Consider the following 25,949-nt stretch of genomic DNA (forward strand, 5'->3'; position numbering starts at 1 on the left):
TTGGTTAAGGAAAGCTGGTATGTATTTCATGTGATTAATGCCTTGGAAAACAATTGCCATAGATTGCATTGATTTGTTTCATTTTACATACTTGAAATTAGAGGCTTATGAAGTCTACATGCAAATTTATGCAAAGTGGAATGCAAATTCATATTGTGAGCTATGAGTCCTGGCACTCCCCCCTCCCCCTAGAAAAAGAACTGCACCATTGAATATGCATGTGCTGCATATGGTGCTGCTCTTTTCAAATACCGACTCAGAGCCAGCAGCCAAATAAATCCCAGTGACATCGACTGAGCTACAAACAAAAGTTTAAAGTCATTTAAGAACAAAAATTGAGCTCCAAAGTCTCAATATTTTTAGGGTCAATATCTTCAAACAAGATTTGAGTTAACAAATGCACTATTCCCTGGACTGAGCTCTGTGTAGATGGGCAGAGGCATATTGTTGAACAAAAGAGGTACTGGCGGAACCCATCCTAGAATTTCATTCTCTTGATTACTTGCTTCTGGTGATCACTTGGCTGACTGGATCAAATAAATCTTCATTGCCACGAGCCAGTGCCCATGTGTGCTGACAATATTTCTCCCTCATTTGTACCCATCAGTGGGGGATTCTGGTTCCAAGATTCAGACAGGGAGTGATTATTAAGATAGTCTCAAAGAGAGGAACAAATTTTGCACCTGAGTGCTTTCAAGTCAGGCATAGGGGAAAAATTAACCACTTGTAGGAATGCCAATTAGAAACAATATTTTGATTGGCCTGCAGGTGGTACTCAGATGATTCTTGGGAGCTCATTCTGTTCTTGTGAGACCCCCAATTTTGCTTTGATACTAAATACATGTAAAATATTTTTGGTAAATGTTTATAAATAAACTGATAAGGGGCACAGTCTCAAGAGGGTTCTTCTAATTTGATGCTAATGAATTCAGTTATTTAGTTATTCATCCATTTATCAAATACTATTTTGGTTACTCTCCAAGTACCAGGCAGGGACCTGGGGGTACAAGAATGAATGACAAGCATCCCCTGTCCTTGAGGAGTACCAACCAACCTACTGAGCTACCTGAAGCTTTTCATAGTGTCAAGGACACTGTCTTTGGGTGGCTTTTAAAACTAAAGGCATATGAATCACATTAAGAAATATACTAGGTGGGAGGAGGAAGCAATGATAATTTTTTCATGTGATGTTTATGGAACAATCCTCCATTACAGCAACTGTTTTTATAAAAATCTATTCAGGAAAATATTTCTCAGCCACAGTTTAGGTTTCAAACAATATTTAGTACAACAAAATTTCAGTACAATAAATGTGTTTCAAATGTCCCCTGGAGTTTGTCATAATAGGATTTGATCTATGAATTTAAAAAATATGCCCAGTGGTTTAGATATTTTACTTATAAATAATTTCCTAGAGAGAATGGAAAAGGGAAATATAAGCTATGTTGGAAGCATAAAATGACCTAGGGGTTAAGGGACATACATCTTCTCTATTTACCTTTGGACTGTGGCCTTAAGACAATCATTCAAGGGGCTCCTGGGTGGCTCAGTCAGTTGAACGACCAACCTTGACTCAGGTCATGATCTCATGGTTTCTGAGTTCGAGTCCCCGGTCGGGCTCTATGCTGACACCCCTGAGCCTGGAGCCTGCTTCGGATTCTGTGTCTCCCTCTCTATCTGTCCCTCCCCCACTCATGCTCTGTTTCTCTCTGTCTCAGAAAAAAAAAAAAAAAAAAAAAAAAACATTAATTTTTTTTTAAAAAGACAATCATTCAAAATTGGCATACCAGTGACAAATGTGGCACAGTCCCCCACAGAGATCAATTCAGGAGTGCAAGTTAAGTCATATAAGCTGAGAGGCAGTCTGATGAAAGAAACAATCAAAAGATGGCTATTTTTTTTTAAGTTTATTTTGAGAGAGTGAGGGATGGGGAAGGAGTAGCAGATAGAGGGAGAGAGAGAGAGGGAGGGAGAGAGAGGGAGAGAGAGAGAGAGAGAGAGAGAGAGAGAGAGAGAATCCCAAGCAGGCTCCACACTGTCAGCACAGATCCTGACATGTGGCATGATCCCACTAACCTGTGAGATCATGACCGGAGCCAAAAATCAAGATTTGGTCACCCAATAGACTGAGAGAACCCGGTGCCCCAGGCTATTATTAACAAAAGAAATAATAATCATTATAATGGCACCAAGTCATAGTGTTTAAATATACAGTAAGTACTGAGATAAGAGCATTTATTTGTTACATCAACTCAATATGTTCATTTTATAGGTTATGACACTGAGGCTCAGACAGGTATATAAAGCCTGGTATTTAGTTTGGATCCACATCCTCTTTTTTCCCCAGGTGTTAAACTTCTTCCTGAGGAGATCTTCTCTCCTTCAGCTGAGAGCCAGGGAAGCTGTCAGAATAGGAAAGTACACATTAGCTTAACCTCAGTGAAGGGCAGTTTATAGAAGTCTGCTCATATGTGGCCTATTCAATGAGCTCAACTAATCTAATCAAAGGACCAAAAAGACTACTTCTTCTTTTATTCTTTTTACTAGAAAAAAATCATGGAAGCAGGAGAATGGAAGTGATCCCTTTCTGGTTTCCCACATCTTAGCATGTTTCAAGTTTGTGGTTACCACATATAGTAGGTTGAACTGTACAAGTTCTAACTCCAGTACCTGTGACTGTGGTCTTATTTGGAAACAGAATTGTTTATATAGTTAACTAAGATGGGTTCATGCTGGAGTAGAGTGAGCCCTAAATCCAATGACTGGAACTTTTATAAAAGGAAGAAGATGGAGATTTGGACACAGGGACAGACTACATGAAGATGGAGTCAGGGATTATTAGTGATGCAAGATATAAGCTACAGAATACCAAGGATTGCTGACAACAACCAGAAACTAGGAGACAGTCAAGGAAGGATGCTTCTCTAGAATATTCAGAGGAAGCACAGACCTACTGACACCTTGATTTTGGATTTCTACCCTCAGAGCTAGGAGAGAATAAATTTCTATTGGTTTAAACTACTTGGTTTGTGGTATTTGTTATAGTAGCCCTTGGGAAGATAATCCACCACATTTCTTGTCCCTCTCCATTATATCCTCTGTATAGCCACCATCTATTTCAGACTTTTGTCTCCATCACTTGAACTGTTGTGGTGGGCTTTTCTCTGCTGTGGCTGCAAAGTATTCTTTCCTTTTGCAGTGTATCCTTCCCACCACTGCCAAAATCATTTTTCAGAAATCCAGGTCCAACTATGCCACACCTCTACTGTTCCAAGTTTTCAGTCATCCCTCAACATTTGACATGCCCATCTGTGGACTCAAAACTCCCCATGAGAAGGGTCTAACTCACCTGCATATTATTGTGGTCTCCCATGTCTTTGTCATCTCAGTCCTATGAATCGATGGTTAATACAGTTACTATTATTTCTTAAATATGAATTCAGCCCAAATGGAAGTTTTGCATGCTGTTTCTTTTAACGTTTTATTTATTTTTGAGACAGAGAGAGACAGAGCATGAATGGGGGAGGGGCAGAGAGAGAGGGAGACACAGAATCGGAAGCAGGCTCCAGGCTCTGAGCCATCAGCCCAGAGTCGGATGCAGGGCTTGAACTCACGGACTGCGAGATCATGACCTGAGCTGAAGTCAGACGCTTAACCAACTGAGCCACCCAGGCGCCCCTTGCATGCTGTTTCTATGCCTCTCATTTTTCTTCCTTGTTACTTTCCCATATTTACATACTACAATTTTGCTGAAGATGTCACCGTCTCCTTCTCTTTCAACTCTGAGGCCCATGGTTGTCCTTCCTGCTTCACAAATGCTATTTCCTCATAGCCTTTCCCAGTTGTACTAATTTGGTGGTCCCTTCCCACTAATGACACTCTCATAATTTCCCCCTCCATTAATAATAATTAAAATTTACTGAATTCTTCCCATGTACCAACCACTGTGCTAAGAATTTAACTTACACAGATTATTACACTTCATCCTCACAACAATCCTACTTGTTAATTTTACAGAAAAAAGAATTAAGGTTAGAATTAGTAAGTGTCTTAGTGGAGATCACATCTTCCTGTAGTTGGCTTAATCTCTGGGCTACTGAAATGCCAGTCCCATGCTGCTCATTATTACCCAATAACACCTCTGTGATAGCTTTCTTACTCTTTAGTTATTGTGATATTTTGGCTCTTCTTGTCTCATATTCTCTACTAAATTTTCAGCCCCTTAAGAGTGGGGTCTACATCTAATTTATGGTGGTTTCTCTACAGGGCTTGATGTAGTGTGGAAGACTCTGGATTAGGAGGTAAGACATATCAGTTTTAGACGAAACTCTGCCATGAAGCAATGGTATGACTTTGACCAATCATATCACCTCTGTAGATATCTCTGTGGGCCACTCTGCAAGATTCAGTAATTACCATGGCTCAGAGCTTGGGCTGTATTAGGAGAGCAATATACATTGATTTAACTTAATTAAGAGCATGTCTAGTCATGACTGAGACCTTTAGAAAAACTGCAAGGCAAGAGCCCTTGGATGAAATGCTCATTTGACTAATTGTTCTTTTGTCTAAAAACATTGCTTAAAGCTTAAACTGAACACTTTCATGAAAGATCCCCTTAAAACAGAGATGAATTATTTGCTAAAGGCAAGCCTGCTTAGTTTTTTCCATTGTCACCTTAGATCAGATGGATTTTCTATTTGTAACAAGTCTTAATTTATTAAACAGCTCGCAACATACAATGTAAGGCATAATATTTAGTAGTAGATTTTAAAGCCATTTTTAAGGCATCTAGGGTAGTATCAAGATGTTTAAAGATAATATTTAAATTGAAACATTAAAAACAAAAAGATTTCTCAGCTCTTCAACCATCAAAACATTTGGCATCGCTTTCTTTCCTAGGCCCCAAATAGCCATGTAATCATCGCTCTGTGTTTTACATGCAATTCTACAGCTAAGTACATCATTATTTAGACTCCACAGATTATATGGTAATCATGGATTTACTGTAAACCCAATTTAATTTCTACAGAATTACTGACTTTAAGGTTGCAAAACAATATTGTTTACAAGGCAGTATAATAGCACTCAGAATGATGCTGATTAGAACAAATAAACAAAGGAATGAATAGCTTTCAGGACTAAGCCTAAATAGTTATAGTGATCGATATGGCAATCAACACTTTTTAAGAGCATACCTGTTGAGCACCTGCTCTGCAGTCTCCGTACAATTTTACTAAGGATATGGACAAGAAGCAAAGAGTATTTCATTATAAAATTCAAGAATAATCTTTATAATTGGTCAGCTCATTGTCTATTCGCTCATTCTAACTAATGACACTGATCCTGTGCTTGAGTTCTTGGTTGGGTTAGTATTTGAAGAATTTCCTTAAAACCTAAATGTTGCATGTTTAATCCATTACACCCTAACCTTTCTCTCACTATAATTTTCCTATGACCAAATAAATGTGTCTAAATTTAGATGCACAGGTGGGAACATGAATGAATAAATTAATACTCATCAACTCAACAAACTTTGGGATGTATTGGACAGGAGAAAGGATATGGTTTAAAGTTAGTGGTGTTTATTGGTCATAATCTCTGGTGAATAAATCTTAATTGTTGCACAGAGATGAAAATTAGCTTAAGCAAAAGTCAACCTGTGTTGGCCTTATTTAAGGGTGGGGTAGAAAACATGTGGGGAGAATCCATGCAAACTATAGGCCAAATAAAACTTTAGCAGACTTTTGAGAAATCCAGATTGCAACCTAAAGAAGAAAGGTAGTAGGTCTCAAAAGAAGGTGGTGGGGGGAGGGCAGGGGTACATTCTATAATTTTTCTAATATTTCATATGATAGGAGTTATATTTGAAAGTATCAAGCTACTAGGAAATTCTGAGACTTTTTAAATTTAATAAGGATTGCATATGGTAAAAAAAAGTTGCAAACTGGTCAGGAATGGAAGGGAAGAGGATAAATTAGATCTTTTTTGGAAACAAGTGCCCCCTCAAGCTTTTTCACTCATCAGGCTAAAATATCCCTAGAAATCAATGGCAACAATCCAGCTGCATTTGAGATAGTGAATCAATTCTAAGCCAAAACATCCTTGAGTATGGGTATTCTATTTTTTTTTCATGCATTTATTCAACCAATATATAATGAGCTTCTACCACATATCAAGCGCTCTGCTAGACACTGGGGATTTAAAAATCAAAAGACAGATGTGATTCCTTCAGTCTTCAGCCTCATGGAGAAGACAGATATCCATTGAGTTATCTGAAAGAAAAAATATAAATGTTGCTTTAGTCAAATTCTTTTAGTTATAAGAGACCAAACAAAACAAAACCCAAAACCTTGGCTAAATTAGAAAATGATTTGTTCACAGATCAAAATGGCCCAATCTGTTGGTCATGGCTAAAAGCAGAGGGTTTAGAGTATATATTCTGACTTGATCTCATTCTTTCCATTATTCTTCTGTAATGGTTTCAAACTCAGACAGACTTTCTCCTTGTGTTGACAGAATGGTTGCTAGTAGCTCCATTCATGGCTTTTATCTTCTTAGTGTCCTTATAAAAAAAAAAAAGGCTTATTTCTTTCCCTGAAGTTCCACAGAAATCTTGAACCTAATTTGTGTTGTTCAAAATTGGTTCAGTTGCTCATTCCTGAATCAATCATTGTAGCTAACAGGGTGCATATGTTTATTGGCTCAGGCCAAGGCTCACCTTGCACTAGGGCAGGATAAACTCCAATCAAATCATATGAAATGAGAAAAGAAGGGATGATTTCATAAGGAAAATTTGGATGAAGTCCTAGGCAGGCAAAAATGATGGACATCTACCACAAATCTTATGATGGCAAAAAAAAAAAAAAAAAAAGGTCATTCTCCATGCTCTCTCCTCTTTCTCATACGAAGCATCTTTTCAAATATGGTTATATTAAAATAATTTTAAAAGGTATTTTGAGCACCTTTTATAGTGTGTAGTGGTTAAATTTATGTGTCAACTTGGCTGGGCTAAAGGATGCCCAGACAGCTGGTAAAACATTACTTTTGGGTGTGTATGTGAGACTATTTCTGGAAGAGATTAGCATTTGAATCAGAAGACCAAGAAAAGAAGATGGTCCTCCTCTGGAGGAGGTTACTGAGAGGACTTGACAGCTGCACCTGCACCTGGGCAGTTGGAGGTCCTCATCCCTCCCCAGTTCTCGAAATGTGCATTCTGCTTGTCTTCCCTGCACCAGAAACTGCCTTAAGGACTGCACCAGAGCTGTCTTGAGTGAGTACCATGTTGTTGACACCATGTGGACAGTGTATGTGAGTAAACCCAGTTAAGCCCTCTATTTAACTTTTAATATTCTGGCATGTGGGTGCAGAGATCTACTCATCGTGAAGTTGTTCCAGTAAGTTCCCTCTCTGGCTTGTTAAAACTGCTACCTACCAATCTGGAGTGGCCTGCCTCTTTATTCATCTCCTTGCCCTCCATGCAGCAGGGCTAATTTGTAAATTAATACCCTCACTAATGTGGATGAGCATCATCAAATCTGTTGAGGACCTGAATAGTACAGAAATAAAGAAGAAGGGCAAATTTGTTGGGGTGCACACCTTTTCTTGCCTTGGGACATCAGTGCTCCTTGTTTTCAGGTCTTCAGATATGGACCAGGACTTTGTACACCATCGATTTCTGGTTCTCATGCTTTTGAGTTTGAATTAGAATTATACCACTGGCCTTCCTTGACCTTCAGCTTACAGACAGCAGATCATGGGATTTCTCAGCCCCTGCAATCATTGAGCCAGTCCTTCATACTAAACCTCTTTCTAGTTATTAATGTATACTCTACTCATTCTGTTTCTCTGGAGAACCCTGACTAATATACAAAATATTATTTTTTAGTTTATTACCCAAGAAATAAGAGCCAAGGATCTTGGGGTCTATTTTAAACATTAAATATGCTCAACTAAACAATCTAAGAAGTTCCAATATATGTATAACATGATACATTAGAATTTAAATGTTTAAGTGCTAAATAAGGCATGAAGACATTATGTTCTACAATAATAATTTAAAAAGACAACTTCTATTTGTCCTGTATTTTGTGTTTTAAAAGCATTTTTTTGTGTTCTTTCTCAGTTGATTTTAAAATCATCCTTGTCAGTTTGTCGGGGAATATATTTTCATGACCCACATTTTCCACAGGAGACAACTGAGACAGGAAGGGGCACCAAATTCCAAAATAGAGGTTAACAGATGAGAAGGGTATTTCAGTCCTGGATGTAACTTTTCCTCTGGTCTCAGGTGGGTCTACTCTCAGAAGTTCCTTGCAGTGGAAGTTCCTGGGTAATCACAAGCACAAGCCAAAGTGGCCTGTCATAAAAAGTCTAGCTAGCTATGTGCAGTTGTTTTCTATTCCATAATATAACTGTACTTCTTTTAGTGCTAAAGAATTTTTGCCTCTGTCTTTGAGTAACCCTGACCCTAGCTTATTCTGTGACTGTGAGTATCCCCATCACACTTCTGACCATGGGCCCATCACCTGAATTCATAGAGCACAGCACAAGGTTGCAGGGATACGGAGACCTGAGATGTGATTCCTGGAACTGTCATTTTAAGGCTTGAGGAATTCTCTCTTTAGGGGACAGAGAGTGTTGGGTCACAAAGTAACACTCTTCTTTGTGAACAACAGTGACAAGAGAATTATTCAAGTCTTCCCCACCTCAAAAATTCCTTGAAAAAGAAGCATAGCCTCAGTGAGAAAAAAAAAAAAAATATATATATATATTTGGCAAGTTTCAGATATTATGCACAGAAAACCCATGTGCTTCTTTGTGTGATCACGTGTTGAGTCCCTTTCACAAAAATATGAATCATACAGAATGGTTCTACAGGTTTTAAGTTTGCTAAAAACAAACACAATTTCATACCTTTCCAAAATACTTTATTGTTTAGCATCTTCCATGACTTTGTATTCACTAAGTACCTTACAGTTTATTCCTTAATCATCACAGAATCCTTGAAACAGTTTGGCCTGATATATTGCTGTTTTATTCTTTTTTATGGATGGGGAACCTAAAGGGAAGTCATGTTCAAAGTTACACACAAGGACCAAAGTTAGAACCCATAAGTCTTAATTACAAATATATTCCAATGAGTCTGGCTTCCTCTCTGCATTTAACCTTGGGTCATTTCATAACCTCTTTAAGTCAAGTGAGAAAAAAAAATGTCTGTGTCTGATTTTGCCCACTCTTTATTCTGACCTTGTCACTTAGTAGTCTGGTGATGAAGGGCATGTCACTGAACTTGGACAAGCTTCAGTTTTCTCACTTGTTAAAAGGGGAAATTAAGCCATGTTTTGGGTTGTGATTACTTATAACAAATGTAACAAATGGTAATTGTTGCCATTAAGAATCTTCCCACTCTTCATTCAGCTATTTCTAATCAACATAATTTATCCAATTTTCTCATTTTACTCTGTATTGTTGTTGATGATAACCCCCTCGAGGACACAGGCTTCCCCTTATAAATTGCTTTAAAGAGTGGTTCTCAACCTTATCTGAACCTTAGAGTCAGCTGGGCAGCCTTCTGAAATTATCCACTCTTTTCTTTCAGTCCAGAGCTATTAAAGAAAAATAAATAAGGGGTGGGTCTCAAGCATCATACTTTTTAAAATCTCCCCAGATGACTCTACTGTGCAAGCCAGGTTGAAAAATCTCTGCTTTATAGACATGCCTGTCATTCCTACCACCTACTTGTAAAGCCATAGCTCTCTCATTATCCAAGATGTGAGTCTTCAGCAGTTCTGGACCTATTAAAAGATAAATAAATGCATAAATTAAGACATATACACTAAGTATAACTCCTGTCAAAGATTAAAAAAAAAAAATACTAAACACCCCTGGGATTAGCTCAAAAACCAGAAGGAATGGAAGCCATCCTGAGGACTTGTTTAAGCTGAATCTTTGCCACATACATTCCTCTAGATCTCAAGATTTCCTTATTTGCAATGCTTTTCCAGTAAATAAGATTCTACCATTAAGAGGTGTTTTTAAATTAACAACAACAACAACAAAAATCTATACCCTAAAAAAAAAGATATGAATGATTTAAGATGGGCTTATGAAAGGGACAGAGAGTGATCTTACATGGGGTAGGGCTGCCTGGAGCCTCAGGCATGCTGGATACCCCCTCCTCCACCACACCTTTCCGAGGTGGAGACTAGCCTGCCACCCCAGTGGGTCTGGAAAGCAGAGCATTGAGCCAAACAGGATTATTCTTAAGAGTTCAAGTAATTGGCCTTGGGGGTTTTAGACTTACTTGGGATCCATTACCCCTTCCTTCTATTCTACTTCTCTCTTTTGGAATGGGAATGTCCTGTGCCTGTCTCAGCACTGTATTTTTGTGGAAGCACATAAATTGTCTGGTCCCACAGGTTCACAGCTGAGCAGTTTGCCTCAGGATGAGTCTACCTCACTCTCACCTATATCTCATTTAGAGGATATTTTGGATGATACTTTGGGCTTTAGACTTTATAGTTGATACTGGAACAAGTTAAGAATTTGAGAACTGTTGGGTTGGAATTAATGTAGTTTGCATTTGAAAAGGAAGGGGAAGAAAGTTAGACCAAATGTGTCTCTCCAAAATTCATATGTTGAAATCCTAATCCCCAATACTCTCCCTTTGGGAGGTAATTAGGCCATGTGGGTAAGGCCCTCATGAAGGGAGTTGGTGTCCTTACAAGTCTGTCTCTCTCTTTGGCCTGTGAGGAAATGAGAAGGCAACTGTCTGCAAACCAGAAAGAGTGCCCTAATCAGACACTGGATCTGCTGGTGCTTTGATCTTGGACTTCCCAGTCTCCAGAACTATGAGAAATAAATTTCCATTGTTTAAGCAGAAAAAAAATAGTAATCTGGGAATACTGGGCCCTTTGGTGGGATTAGGAGGCCTGTAAATAAAACTTTAGTCTCTACTTTTACTCATTATTTGCTTCATGGGACTTTTCACACTTTGTAAATATCATGCAAGTTTATTTTACATTTACTTATTCCTCATCTCCCTCACCAGTGGATGTTCAATGCCTTACACAGTGCCTGGACACAAATTAGTAGCTAAATATATATTTATTGAATGAATAAATGAGTCCATTAATGAATGAAACCAGTGAGCTTGAAGGGTTAATGAATTAGAAGACTCATTTATCTTTTGTCAAGATCCCTCTCACTTCTGAACATACTGAGAAGCAGTCAATCACTGCTCTAAAGCTAGTGAGGAGATGTTCCCTTTGAATCCTTCATCCTTCAAACCCTTGAGGCTGGGGAGCAACTTTCTACAAGTTCAGAAATATCATAAACACCAGGCATTTGTAAGGCACTGTTCCCAGGCCTGAAGGTGGGGAATAAAACAATCAATAAGTCAGGATATCTGCTCAGATTTTTTTAAATGTATTTCAAGAGTCAAGAAAGAAACTGAGAATAGCTTAAACCCAAGGCATAATATGAAACATAGAATAGGGCTTTGAGAAATGCTTTCCTGAGGTTGCTTTAGTTTTGATGATTGTTTATTAATCCTTATTCTGATGATGTACTATCTTGTCATGGATCAGGCTGATATACGGTGTGCAACAAAAAGTCTCACTCTTCCCTCTTTTCCTTACCACCCCCCAAAACTAAACAAGGTAGTCTCATGTCCTTCTAGAGTTTCTTTCTGCAAATCCAAGAAAAAAATGCAAATACATGTATTCTTATTTTTCCCCTTTCTTGCTCAAAAGTGGCATATTATATATAATTTTCTTCATAGTGCTGTTTGCAAGGAACAGTGTATCTTAGAAATCTTTGCATTTCAGTACACATAGAACTTTAGAGTTTGCTTTCAAGCTGACTCTTGTAAAATAAGGAGTCTTATAAAAAGCAGGGGAATGGGGCGCCTGGGTGGCTCAGTCGGTTAAGCGTTCGACTTCAGCTCAGGTCATGAGCTTGCGGTATGTGAGTTCGAGCCCCGCGTCAGGCTCTGTGCTGACTGCTCAGAGCCTGGAGCCTGTTTCCGATTCTGTGTCTCCCTCTCTCTCTGCCCCTCCCCCGTTCATGCTCTGTCTCTCTCTGTCTCAAAAAATAAATAAACGTTAAAAAATAATTTAAAAAAAAATAAAAAGCAGGGGAAAGTCATTTCAGAGGAATGGCTTGGAGCCTTGGAGGTTGGGAGAAAGCAATGTCATCCTGTTTAGTGGTCATACAGAGTAGGGGAAGGAAAGTTATTTTAGATAAAGCTAGTGGGAACACCTCACAGGTGCTGCAAATACGCTGGAAGGACATTATAAAATGAACAAGGAAGTGATGGATCATCAGAATTACGCTCTAGGAAGATTAATCTACAGCCAGGTCAACAGTGGGTTGCAGATGGGACAGAGAATAGAGAAAAGAGGCAGAGAGATCAACTAGGAAGCAAAATTGTCTAAATCCAAACCAGGCATAGTGATGAAGAGAATGGAAGGGAAAAGATATAATTATGAGAGACTTCATGGAGATTCATTCTATAGCCACGGTTCTCTCTACCCTTTCTGTCCAGCTCTCATGCATTATAAATAAAGTTCAACTGTACTACTTAATCCTGTGGGCATATTTAGTGATATATACAATTCCAAGTGTGTTAACTTCACTTCCATCTATTTCTCTATCATTAAAGGAAAAAAAACCCCAGAATTCATATGAGTGAGAGTGATGACTTCTATAGAGTTGATTTGTACCCCCTCTAATGTATATACTAGTTAAGAAGTAAATTACTTATAAACTTTGGCATTGTATCATTATCAATAGTGAATTATTTTGCAGCTGATTGACAGGACAGTTTAACATGTTAATTCAATTGGCACCACTGAATTCCAGAACTTGTAACTAACCCTGAGTGGGGTTTGGGAAAAAAGTATGGGCAGAAGAAAGGAGTTGATGCAAATCTGAGCACCTAGATGCATAAGATGTAATTAATAGAAATGGAAAAATGCAACAAGAACAGGGTTTTGTAACAATGAAAGTATAGAACAGTAGGCATAACCAGCTATGCCTGGTTGAGTGATATTTAGGAATGGGGATACTAACATGCTCAGAGTAAAGATATGAATAAGCACATGACTGAGACCTCTTTATTTATTGTCTATTCAGCAAAACACAGTGGCTAAAAGAATAATTCCAGAGTCAGACTGCTTGGGTTTAAGTACTATCTCTGCCACTCTCTAGTTTTGTGACACTGTATAAACTACTTACAGTTTCTTTACCTCAATTTTCATATCTTTCAAATGGGAAAAGTATAGTAAGTGTTTTCTAAATTACTGGGAGAAAAAAAAATGAGCTAATTTATGCAATGTGCTTAGAACATTCCCCTGCATATAGTAAGTGCTCAATTAGTCACTGCTTGTGAGAGGAATATTTATTTAATGTTTACCATGTACTATGCACTGTACAAGAAGAGCCTATGCACAGTGCTAAACAAAGCACATTTATTTCCCTCATAGAAGTTTGAGAGGAATGATGATTGATTCTGAAGAGGAAGAAGTGGGAAGTATTTGTATTACCATATAGGGAGCTCTCTGATGACTTCATATGTTTTAAGATATATAAAGATGCATGTATAGAGGGAGAGGAGTACACATAATAAAGGCAGATGCATAAAGGAAATAGTCAAAGAAGCTAAAGTCCAGAATAAGGTAAGAGTTGCAAAACTTGCAAAGACAACTGAAAGGACCCTTAGTAACATTTTCAGAGCAAAGCAACTCACCAAATACAGTATAGAACAAATACCAAAGCCAGACAAAGATTCTACAAGAAAAGAAAACTACAGACAAATATCCTATGAATACAGATACAAAAATCCCCAACAAAAAAACTAGGAAATGAAATCCAGCAACAAATTAAAAGGATATTGTATAAGGGTGCCTGGGTGCCTCAACTGATTAAGCATCCAACTCTTGATTTGAACTCAGGTCATGATCTTATGGTTCACGGGATCTAGTTCCATGTCAGGGTATGCTGACAGTGCAGAAGCTGCTTAGGTTTTTCTCTCCCTCCCTCTCTCTCTTCCCTTCCCCCCTTCTCTATTTCAAAATGAATAAACATTTTTTTAAAAAGAATATTATACACCATTATTAAGTAGGATTTATTCCAAGAATGCCAGTGTGGTGCACCATAGGAAAATCAAGCAATGTAATAAACTGTAAAAGGAAAAAAAAACCACATGTGATCATCTCAATAAACATGGAGAAAACATTTGAAAAAAAACTCAACACATTTTCATGATAAAAACACTTACCAAACTAAAAATAAAAGGTAATTTCTTTAACATGATAAAGGGCATTTATGAAAACCCATAGTTGATGTCATATAAAATAGTGAAAGACTGAAAGCTTTTCCCTTAAGATCAGGAACAAGAAAAGTATGACCATTTTCACCACTTATTCAACATTGCACTGAAAGTCTTAGCAAGAGTAATTAGGCAGGAAAAAGAAACAAGAGATGAAACAAAAGAAATTCAAATTGGAAGGAGGAAGTACAACTATTTTCAGATGACATGATTCTGTGTATGAAAATTCCAAAGAATACACACACACACACACACACACTACTAGAACTAATAAATACATTTAGCAAAGTCGTAGGGTAGAAAGTCAACAGACAAAAATCAGTTGTGTTTCTATACCCCAGCAATGAGCAATTCAAAAAGGAAATTAAGAAAATAATTCAATTTACAATAGCATCCAAAATAATAAAATACGTAGGAATAACTTTAAACAAGAAAGTATAAAATTTGCACAATGAGAACTATAATACATCGGATGAAAGAAATTAAAAAAGACCTAATTAAATTGTAAGACATCCCATGCTCATGGATTGGAAGACATTATTGTTAAGATGACAGTACTCCTCCAAATAATCCACAGATTCAGTGCAATCCCTACCAAGATTCCAATGGTGGGTTTTTTTTCCCCCCTGAAATGGAAAAGCCAATCCTCAAATTTATATGGAATTGCAAGTAGCCCAGAATAGCTAAAACAATACTGAAAAAGAAAAACAAAGTTGTAGGATTCAGACTTTTCAATTTCAAAACTTACCACAAAGCTAAAAGAGTGTACTCGCATAAGGATAGACATATAGACCAATGAAATAGAATTGAGAATTAAAAAATCAATTTAAATATTTATGGCCAATTCATTTTTTATATGGGCACCAATACCATTCAATAGGGGGAGAATAGTCTGTCCCTTTGAAACTGGTACTGGGGCAACTGGATAAAGACATTCAAAAGAATGAATTCGGACATTACTTCATTTACAAAAATTAACTCAACATGGATCAACAACCTAAATATAAGAGGGAAGGAGGAAGGGAAAGGACAGCTACCTGAAAGTAAATAGTATCAAATTAACAAGGAGTGGAGAGGTGGAGAGATGTCAGGCCTGTTCAATTGTAAAGCATAAAACTGAGGTTTCTTTTTTTTTTCTTTTTTGTTTAAGAGAGAAATGGAAACTGATCATAAGATATTGCCTAGTTTCTTAAAGTTAGTTCAAGTTGTCAAACTCAAGAATTACCTCCCAAGTAACCAAAAGAATTGCCTGATGTGATATGGGACCACTGTTGGCTGTCTCTGAGAAATCATGGACAATGAGAAAGGTGCTGGGACAGTGGGGACAGACAACTACAAAGTTTTCAGAGGGGGAAAATTGTCCCTAGATTCGAGGCTGCTAAACTAGATGGTGTTTCCCAACAGAATTTTCCAACAGATATTATATGAGCAGCTTATACAAGGTGACATGAAGGAACCAACATAGACTCCCTACATAGAGATAACAAGTCAAACCATAATTCACATTTTGCATGTAGTTACCAGGCTAGGAAATTAGGGGATGCTATAAAAATGAGGAAGCTAGATTTATGAAGGCATTAAATAGAGACTTATCTTGCTAATAAAATAGAAAACTGTGGATTGGGATAATAGGGTTAACTGGTTTGATTGCTGGTTGAATAATTGCTAGTTTAATTGTTTGCTGAATATCCAAAGGATTGATTAATGGATGTGTACCAGTCTGGAAGGAGACCTCAATGATCACATTCTAGGGCCCTATTGGATTGCTTCTTCCAGTTCAACTTATTTAAATTTAAATCCAAAGAGTATAGAATTCTAGTAAGAGAACTTTGGAAGAATAAAAAGAAAATTTTTAGCTTAGTTGATCAAAAAACTATTAGTGAAGTTACAAATGCGAACGATTTAGTTTGATAACCTTTCTTGTGAAAAATGTGGTCAAGGTCAAGATGCTTTCACTCCTTGCATGTCAATTGAGTGCCTGCTGTTTGCTAGGCTAGCTGGTGATCACATGAAGATATTGTGGTCATCCCAGGAGCATACAGCAAGCTAGCTACTGCAAAATCCTCCCCCAGATCTTTGTGGTTTGTGTCTTGCTGAAGCCCCAGAACAATGTGGGTCAGTAGTGAGAGACACTTTTTCAAGTAGGCTTCCAGGGATCTAGGCTTTACCATCTCTAGAACCTTGGAGTTCTCCACTGTTTCTGCATCTGGCCAGCAGACAATGGAAGAGAGAGCACATGGAGGACTATGCCTCCTCCTGTTTGGTTAATATCACTCTATGGTCATATCTAACTGCAATAGCGCTGTGTGCCTAAGTGGAAATCTGTTTGGGCAGCAACTAGCCAATCCCTGCTACAAACAGGGAAAGACAGACATATAAAAAGACACTTGTAAAACAACATAAAAAATAAAATCACTCTTCGAGATATATAGAAGGTGCTATAAAACACCATGAAGGACCACTGAAGCAGCCTGAGCCAGAGTGGTCAAAGAAGATATCCAAAGGAGATAATGGCCTGTGTAGAGTCTCTGAAGATGAGTTTGAAATAATGAATAGGGGTTAATCAGGAAAACAGGAGAGGGTGTTAAAACACACACACACACACACACACACACACACACACACACACTGAAAAAATGTGAAGGAAAGAAAAAGAATGAGAAGGAATGTGGAGGGACTCTGAGCCTAGAGAGAACTGGCAGCCTGTCAGGGGGTTTGGATGCCTCCCTTGGGGATCATGTAAAACCTGGCATTTAAAACACATGTCTGCTTGAATAGGCAGGGGGCATCCTCTTCTGTTCCATGAGCCAGTTTACAGAGCTCCTTTTGGAGACAGACACAAGAAATTAGTCCCTTTTTGTGCTGCATCTTACCTTATAAAGTGTCATGTATGTAACTTCTCCCAAAACCTTGCCTTGTAGGTTTCAGTAACTGCTGTTCTATCAGCCAAAGCTGTGAAGGCAACTTGATACAAACCCACCATTGTGTTTCATTTAAGTCAGATGCATTTTAATTCCCACTCCCCAAGGAGAAGCAACAGATGTTATTTGCATCTCAGTTGAAAGCCATCATATCAGGGCACTTTGGTGGCTTGGTCAGTTAAGCAGCTAATTCTTGATTTCAGCAAAGATCATGGTCTTGCAGTTCGTGAGATTGAGCCCGGTGTCAGGCTCTGAGCTGACATTGCAGAGCCTGCTTGGGATTCTTTTTCTTTCTGTCTGTCCCTTCCCCACTCATGCTTTCTTTCTCAAAATAAATAAACATTAAAAAATTATAGAAAAATTAAAGACAAGCCATCATATCTTTGAGGAAAAAAAGCATCTGAAAGCAGAGGAGTCTGCACTTATCTCAGATTCAAGGTTTGGCGGGAGGACCTCAAAGTGATGACAGAAAGTACACTGTGACTGTCCCCAAACCCCAAGAGAAAAACCCAGGGCCCACAGGAGCTCTGCCCAGTCTTGGTACAAACCCAGAAGTCTATTATGCTCAAGCCCTCAGACAAGAGACCAAAGCAAGTGTTGTACCCATGCTAGGGTGGTCTTACTAGCAGCCAGCTATTAAGCTTACTACCAGACAATCTCCCAAACCACTGGTTTTGAGCTTATTTCTAGATATTTTGTCCTTGGTCACTTGGCTGATTGCTAGGTATAAAGATATTTTAAGGAACAGAAAGGAGCAAACCAGCCTCAAACTGTTTGCTCAGGCTTTCATTTCCCAATCCCACTCGTTTCCACGTGGAAAGCCAAGATCCTGACTGCTGAGGAGTGCTCAAACTTTTTGTGTTTCAAAACCTGTAATGCTGATTCTCAGCTCTGTATTAAAATAAAATATAAATAGTATGTTTGTAGAGAATGAGGACTATAAGGCTTGATGCTTAAAACACAACGCATGTGCAGACCTCAAGACCTTTTTTTTCCCCCCTGACAAGGCAGACAGAGTATTGTGGGAAAGACACACATCTTGATGTCAAGGTGATGTATATCCAAATCTAGGTCTTTTGATCTGTGACTGAATTTTCCTCCATTTTGATTTCCTGTCTATGAAATGGCAGTAAGAATACTTCACTATAGCATTTACTGAGAATGCTGATGAAACATGCCTGCTTCAGATATGGCATGAACACTAGTAAGTGTTCATGAATAATACTCTGCTCTTTTGCTTTTCAAGTAAACCTTTGGCTTCCTCTAATCGTCCAGCTGTGGGAAATTCCCAAATCTCTGTCTTGTTGGTATTTTAGATTCAATAGGTCTGAAAGCAACATCATTTTGTTTACTTATAAATCAGCTCTCCCTCTCAGCATCCACTCACAAATAGCACCACCAGTTTCTCAATTAACTAGACTCACTTCTTTGACTCTCCTTCTTCAGTCACCAAGATCTGTTGGGTTTTTCTCTCTGGTATCTAAAACAGACTCATTATACCTTGCAAATCCATAATTTTAAAGTTATAAGAACATCACAAATACCATAGAAATCACTGAAGTGTTTAGCATAGAATCCTGACCAGGAGAAATCAGTATTTAAATATTTCTTTTTATTGCACTGCTGTTAGGGATGTGGCTTCAAACTGCTAAACAGAGGAAGATCAGAAGTGGAAGAGGGTAGAGTTGAGAGAATCCCACAGAAACAAAACCAGGCAAATGGGGCATCAATATTAGGAGATTTTCTGTTTTACTGGAAGTTAAGGGGTTGGATGGGCTTCAAATTCTGATTAATCCAATGGTTCTCAGATACTTTTTGGTAAAGTTGCACTCCACCCTTTGTTCTGAGCCTTTTGCCTACTGGGTTAAGGATTATTAATTTATTTCCACCTTCCACCCCATTTAATATTTGAGAATTCTGGGGCACCTGGGTGGCTCAGTCAGTTGAGCGTCCAACTTCAGCTCAGGTCATGATCTTGCAGCTTGTGAGTTCGAGCCCCGTGTCGGGCTCTGTGCTGACAGCTCAGAGCCTGGAGCCTGTTTCAGATTCTGTGTCTCCCTCTCTCTCTGCCTCAACCCACTCGTATTCTGTCTCTGTCTCTCTCAAAAATAAAAAAAAAAAAAAACATTAAAAAAATTAAAAAAAAAAAATTGAGAATGCTGAAGCTCAGGAAGTAAAATGCCCTGTCCAAAGTTATCTAGTAGGTCAGCCAATAATGCTTTGGTTGCCCTGTTTCTTGTTTCGTCAGAGTTTTGCTCACTGCAAGCCAAACTACAATAAATTGATGTCATCAATTTCTGAGTATATATGAACATTAATGCCCAAATTTGAATGAGTGATATCCCCAACCTAAACAATTTGTAGAGGCTTTGCTGACAGCCCCAGAAGGCTTTACTGGTTATCTCCAAGAGGACTAAGGAGAAAGAGTCAGCTTACAAATGTGCAGAGGCAAATCCATTCATGCCTGTGTCAGACTTCATTAAACTGCCTACCAGGCATTTCAGGGAGTCATGGCCTTTCTGTCACTGCTGGGTACTGCATTCCATCCTGCTCTTGCCTTCCTGAGCCTTTGGGATTCCATGTCTGCAATGAAACCTGAAGTGGAGTATGGATGTTGGGAGAAATTCTCTTTTCTCCAGCTCAATTTCACACTAGCTTTCCTCAGCCCTGAACTAAGATGACTGTGCCTAAGATCTTACATGTTTTCCAAGAAACTTCCAGATTATGGCTCTAGTCTCTCCTCCCTGTCTTCCAATTGAAACAAATAAGCAATCTATCAAATAAACAAATGCCAGTCCTCAAGGAAGAACAGATACCACATATCCCATTGGCACCATCTCTCCTCCATGTTCTTCAAAACAAACAAGTTATTTTTCCTTTTTTCCAGATACATACTTGAGCAGAGAGGTGTCCCCAACTCCCTCTTCAGACACATTTAGATTCTCAGCTCCAGCTCAGCCAGGATTCCTTATCATGTTGCAATACTTTGGTGTGAAAGCAAAGATGCATGATCATGGGTTAGTATTTGCTATTCTTTCCCAATGCTAAGCCCAGTTCCTGACCTACACATAGTAAAAGCTCAACAAAGACTTGCCTCTGAGAAAATAATATCCTTTGGATATATGGGTTTCACCATATCATTTTGCTAAATCCAGATAACTGACCTTTGATGAGCACTGAAAGCAAATTTGCTTAGTTATTGTAGTTGCACCATGAAAACATTTATGAAATGTATTTTCCAGGATGAGAAAATAAAACTCAGGTTAATTTTTGAATTAATATCATGACTAAAGCAAGGACCTAATATAGTTATTATCTACATATAAATATATGCAAAAAGTGTGCAGATAGAATTAATGGTGTGTTCATGATTTTCAAATGCTTCCTACAGGTACATGCAGACAAAATGAAAGAACATTTAATTGGATATATTAAACTACTAAGATACTTAAAGTCATGATACTTTAAGAATAAAGTCACAGAGGTATCTGAGGAGCCAATTCAAAGAAATTACAACTTGGTGATTATATTGGCAGAGATAATGCTTCATGACTAAAATAGAATATGTGTATTTCACACAACAAAGACCTATAATACCTGGGAGAAACTCACAATTTGTTAGAAAGACAGACTTCAGTGTGAGACACACCCAGATTTGAATCCTGGTTCCATTACCTTCTGGCTGTATAAATTTGGGCAAGACAGCTATATTGGCTTCCTTTCTTTTCCTTGAAATTTGAAATCTCCCCCTTGGCTTCCAGCCTTTTTGCCTTTCTTCTCTTGTACGTAGCTGGCTTCTTCTCATCTTTCAGATTTCAAATCATCTATTCTCTCTGAGGAGAGGCTGTTTATAGCCATGTTCCTTGGGCAGCAGATTCTGACATGTAGATGCATGTACAGAATGATGATTGGGGAATGCCCTTGGGAATAATACCCATGAAGTGTGATGGAAATCAGGTTGGACAGAGGTAAAAACTGAGCTGTGATACAGTCATGACAGAGGCCACAGCCAATCTCCGAGGGAGCTCAAGAGCCAGAGTGGCCCTTCGGAATTGTCCTATATTAAGGAACAGATCTGGACCTCTGTACCCCACTTCAGTCAGGTTTTGGATGCAGAATGATCCTGGGAAGGGGAAGTAATGTGGGTGAGGCAGCTCCTTTCAGCCAAAGACAGTTCCTAGAGTGACTCAGCAATGAACCCATGTCAGAACATCCCCACAGCTGGGGAAATGAGAGCTCAGGTCCTGGAAGGGGGTGTGAGCATCCACTATACACTGCAGAGGCCTTGACTAACCACACTATACCAATTCTTATAATTATGCTTGTACATAGCATTCTACCAAGCCACATTGTTCATCTCTATTCTATTACACCATAAATTTTAAAACTAATTTGTTCTTTTGTTCATTTTCTGCCTTCTTCCCTCAGGTAAGGACACCTCTTAAGGGTAAGATATTGTCTGTGGTAGAACAATGTGTAGTTGATAATGTGTACAAATAAAAGTACTTAGTAAATACTGATTGAATAAATGAAGATGTGAATAAATGATGCAAGCTGATAACATAAGCTTGCTGCAGTAATTAGGATATCCAAAGTTACTGCATAGAATGAATGGTCATTTAAATCTTTTTTTTAACATTTTTATTCATTTTTGAGAGACAGGGAAAAAAGGGCGTGAGCAGGGGAGGGGTAGAGAGAGAGGGAAACACAGAATGTGAAGCAGGCTCCAGGCCTGAACTGTTAGCATAGAGACCCATTGGGGCTCAAACCCAGAAACTGTGAGATCATGACCTGAACTGAGGTTGGTTGCTTAACTGACTGAGCCATCCAAGTGTCCCAGAATGAATAGTCATTTAAAAAGGAGGTAAGTCTGCAGTGTTTGGAAAGAATAAAAGAGTATTACGATCCCATCTTCATTCTGAAGGTAGGACAAAATATGCTCTCAAATTGTAACATCAGATGTATTAAAATTTCTAACCAAGCTTTTCAAACAAACCAAAAAAAGTTAAATGTTTTGTTCTAATTAGTATAGTAATGATATTTAATGTGGAAAATGTATACTAAATATGACAATAAAATTCATCTATGAGCACAACACAGAAAATGATTGCCACTGTTAGCATATTCTGGTATGTTCCTCTCTCCATTCATATTTTATATATAATTGAGATCATATTGCTGCTATACTTGTATCTTGTATTTTTTTTCTACCTCAGTATCATGGCAAGTTTTGAGGTCAACAAAATCCTTTAGGAAACTTATTTTTAAAGGACTGTCATAAAGTTGCAATATTATTTTTTAACCATACTATCATGATTAGATAATTAGATTGTTTCTAAATTTTGTGTGATTATAAACAACTCCACATAAAGGTTTTTTAATAATATGATTTATTAATGATTATCATTTTAAATACTCAGATGATTTAATTTGCTAATCATATGCCTCATTTGTCAGATCAAATCACTTTTTTTCATTAAAGTCTTTTATCAGAAATAATTGAGTAGAACTAGTCACTAAGCTAAAAGTAATAAATCCTGGGTTCCAGCTCAAGTTGGCATTTTACTAGTGATGTAGCCTTGGGAAAGCAATAGGCTATTGTACCCTGAGCCTCAGTTTCTTTGCTTTTGAATGGAATGGTTGGGCTAGATAATTTTTAAAATGCCTTTAAGCTCTAGTATTTTATACCATCATGACTGCTTCTTACTTTTTCTCCAGGAAATGGCTTCATGGGCTCAATTTCAGCCTCTTTGACATTCTGAGTTTCCTACAAATCTTCTCTGATTTCCTGTATTTCTGATTTAATTTCCTTCCCTTTATCCAATTTTGGCTATTCCTTAATCTTCTTATCTAGGTCTTACTTTTGTTCCTTCTTTAACTGCCATCCATTAAGTTGAGATGAACACTCTCTTCTTGATCTTTTACTCGCTCAGTACCTGATTTTCTTTTAAATCTTTTCTCAACACTTAATTCTTTTTCTGTTAAACCTCTTGATGCTCAGTACTCACAAAGATTGCTCAGCCCTCTTCTTTCTCTTTTTCTGTAAAAATAAATGGAAATAATAGGTTGGGTAAAATAATGAAAGTGAAATTAAACCCAGTAACATGATATAGCATACATATGGTGTTATCATATATTTTGTCTGTAACAGACAGTATGGGGTTTGGTGGTGTGGAGAGGGCAGTATGGGCTAAAGACTGGCCGAAAGGCCAAAGATTATTGTCACAAACAAGGTCAATAGAGACTCATATGCCACATTACTCTTAACCTCATAATAAAAATGATGATAGTAATCTGTAATTAGTAACATTTTAAATTGCTTTTTATGTGGCAGACATTATAAAAGCATATTAATATACAATGTCTCCTCAGATGTTTGAAAACCCCTGTGAGGTATAAATTATTATTATCTCCAATTTGTAGATAGGGAAACTGATGTATTGAAATCATCTTGCTATATTATAGTAAACAAATTTACAATAATTATATCAAATCCCTGGAAGGTGTTCAGTGTAATAGTTTGGATTTATCAGTTAGGATGTTGCAAATTGCCTTGGTTTGGTTTTGTCCAAAGTTCAGAACTTCAGACAAGGATTTAGCAGGTGATCCCAAAAATCGAGAAGGAGGGAGTAAAGAAAGCAACCATGGAGTTTGTTGGAGGGTGCCTTACTGGGCAGCTGTTTAGGTATCACTGGAACTGAGATGTGTTTTTAGTATACAATTAGTTCATAGGTCAGCTTTTTTAATACTTTGTGGAACTTGTCCCAAGTATGAATTTTGCACACTAACCACTGCACTCCTGCTCTGTGCTGGTTGTCCTCATCTGTATCTTTCTTCTGTCTGGGCTAGTCAAGGGTCAAATACTTCTTGTCACATCAGTGCTTTTCAAAAATCTAAAGGGAAAGGAACTCCTGAGTAAATAATGGCAAAATCTGTCATATTCCTTTCAAACTAGCTTCTATATTAAAACTTACCTGATTTATTTTTATTCCCAGATGTAGAGAGACATGGGTGTCTCTCAGATGTTTCTCAGATGGTCCAGAAATACCATTTAGGGCCCTGATTTTAATTCCTCCTTGACCAAAACTTGAACTGAGTTGGCTAACCAGAAAACCCCAAATAAGCTTGAATTTCACTTTCTTCTTTTCAGAGAGAGTGGGCTTCAGACAAAGTTAATCATGATTTCAAATCCTAGCTCTGCCTATGACCTGTTGCATAACTTTGGGTAAATTAATTAAGTTTTCTGCTTTGTCAACATAAGGCGAGGATAAAATGGTAATGTTCATATTTACTTGAAAGTGCTTCTTTCTGAAGATAAAGGAAGCAATGTGTATTCGGCCAGTTTCCTGTTGCCAACAGATACTCAAAAAAGTTAGCTTCCATTCTGCTCCCTTTAATCTTTGCCCCTTATCCTGATGAAGTAGGTAATAGATTTTTAAGAATGTGTTTTTAAGGGGTGCCTGGGTGGCTCAGTTAAGCACCCAACATCAGCTCATGTCATGATCTCATAGTTCATAAGTTCAAGCTGTGTGTCAGGCTCTGTGCTGACAGCTCAGAGCCTGGAGCCTGCTTCAGATTCTATGTCTCTCTCTCTCTCTGACCCTTACTGGCTCACCCTCTATCTCTCTTTCTCTCAAATAAGTAAACATTTAAAAAAATGTTTTTAAGACAGTAACAATGACTTTAAATTTTTACTGTGCTAGATTTTTGCTGTATGGCTAACATTAATGCCCAGATTAGGAATAAATTTCGGTGAAGTAAAAATCCAACTCAGAGACTCAGATTGTTCGTTTCTGGGACAGAATTGTGTATCTTATTACATACCAACTACAGTGCTATTCTCTCTGGAAAATCATTGGTTGAATTAGGTGGCCAGGAAGTAAGAATTGAATAAAGTCAGGAAAACAGCTGTGTCTGGATGGGGACAGCAACTTCTAGCTCTTGCTGATTCATTTCTCTGGCAGTTTTTACCTAAGAGAACCATCCATAATGCATGGCTGCAGGACTATATTGAAGGCAAATCACCCAAACTCTGAGCATTACAAGCATTGCACATTGACTTTTCCAATTCTTGGAAACTGCATGATGAGCTACCTACAATTTTTCTAGCAGGAGAATGAAAGCAAAAAGAAATGTAACTATTCAAACAAAAAAAGAGAGAGAGAGGGAAAGAGAGAGAGAGAGAGAGAAGTGAAAGTCAGTGATTTGCTCTTTTAGTGCAACTTCATTATCCTTCCAATAAGATAATTGTTACTCATTTATCCTACAAACATTTGCTAAACATCTACTATGTAGCAGGTACCAGATTAAGTCTTGGGTATTCAGAGGGCAGCTAGATTACCATGATCCCTGCCTTTCATGGGGCTTGCAACCTAGAGAATCCAATAAACATGTCACTAAATAAATAAATAAATATTTTCAATTAGATGAAAGTGCTATGAAGATAGTAGATAGTGGAAACCTGTTTAGAGGTGCCAGGAGCCATTTAAGCTGAGACTACAAGATGAGGAGGACCCAGCCACATAAAATGCCAAGAACAGGACACCCCATCAGAAGAATGTATAAAGTCTCTAGGAGGGGAAGAGCTTGGCTTGTTCTGGGAACTAAAGGAAGGAAATATGGCTAATGCAAAACAAGCAAGGGAAGGTGGCATGAATGAGAAGTTGGGGAGGAAAGCAGGGGGCTGGTAGACCATG

General features: G+C 38.1%; 1 long non-coding RNA gene across 1 annotated transcript; it reads right to left on the reverse strand.

The window, feature by feature from the left end:
- Positions 1-3,673: 3,673 nt before the first annotated feature.
- On the reverse strand, positions 3,674-24,783 carry LOC123381648. The gene is made up of 4 exons (XR_006588927.1): positions 24,043-24,783; positions 23,262-23,293; positions 9,739-9,794; positions 3,674-6,272 (listed from the first exon to the last, which is right to left on the reverse strand). It is a non-coding gene; the product is annotated as an uncharacterized LOC123381648 (long non-coding RNA).
- Positions 24,784-25,949: the final 1,166 nt, after the last annotated feature.

This window comes from Felis catus, chromosome D4, assembly GCF_018350175.1.
Source record: "Felis catus isolate Fca126 chromosome D4, F.catus_Fca126_mat1.0, whole genome shotgun sequence".
NCBI classification, from domain to species: Eukaryota; Metazoa; Chordata; class Mammalia; order Carnivora; family Felidae; genus Felis; species Felis catus.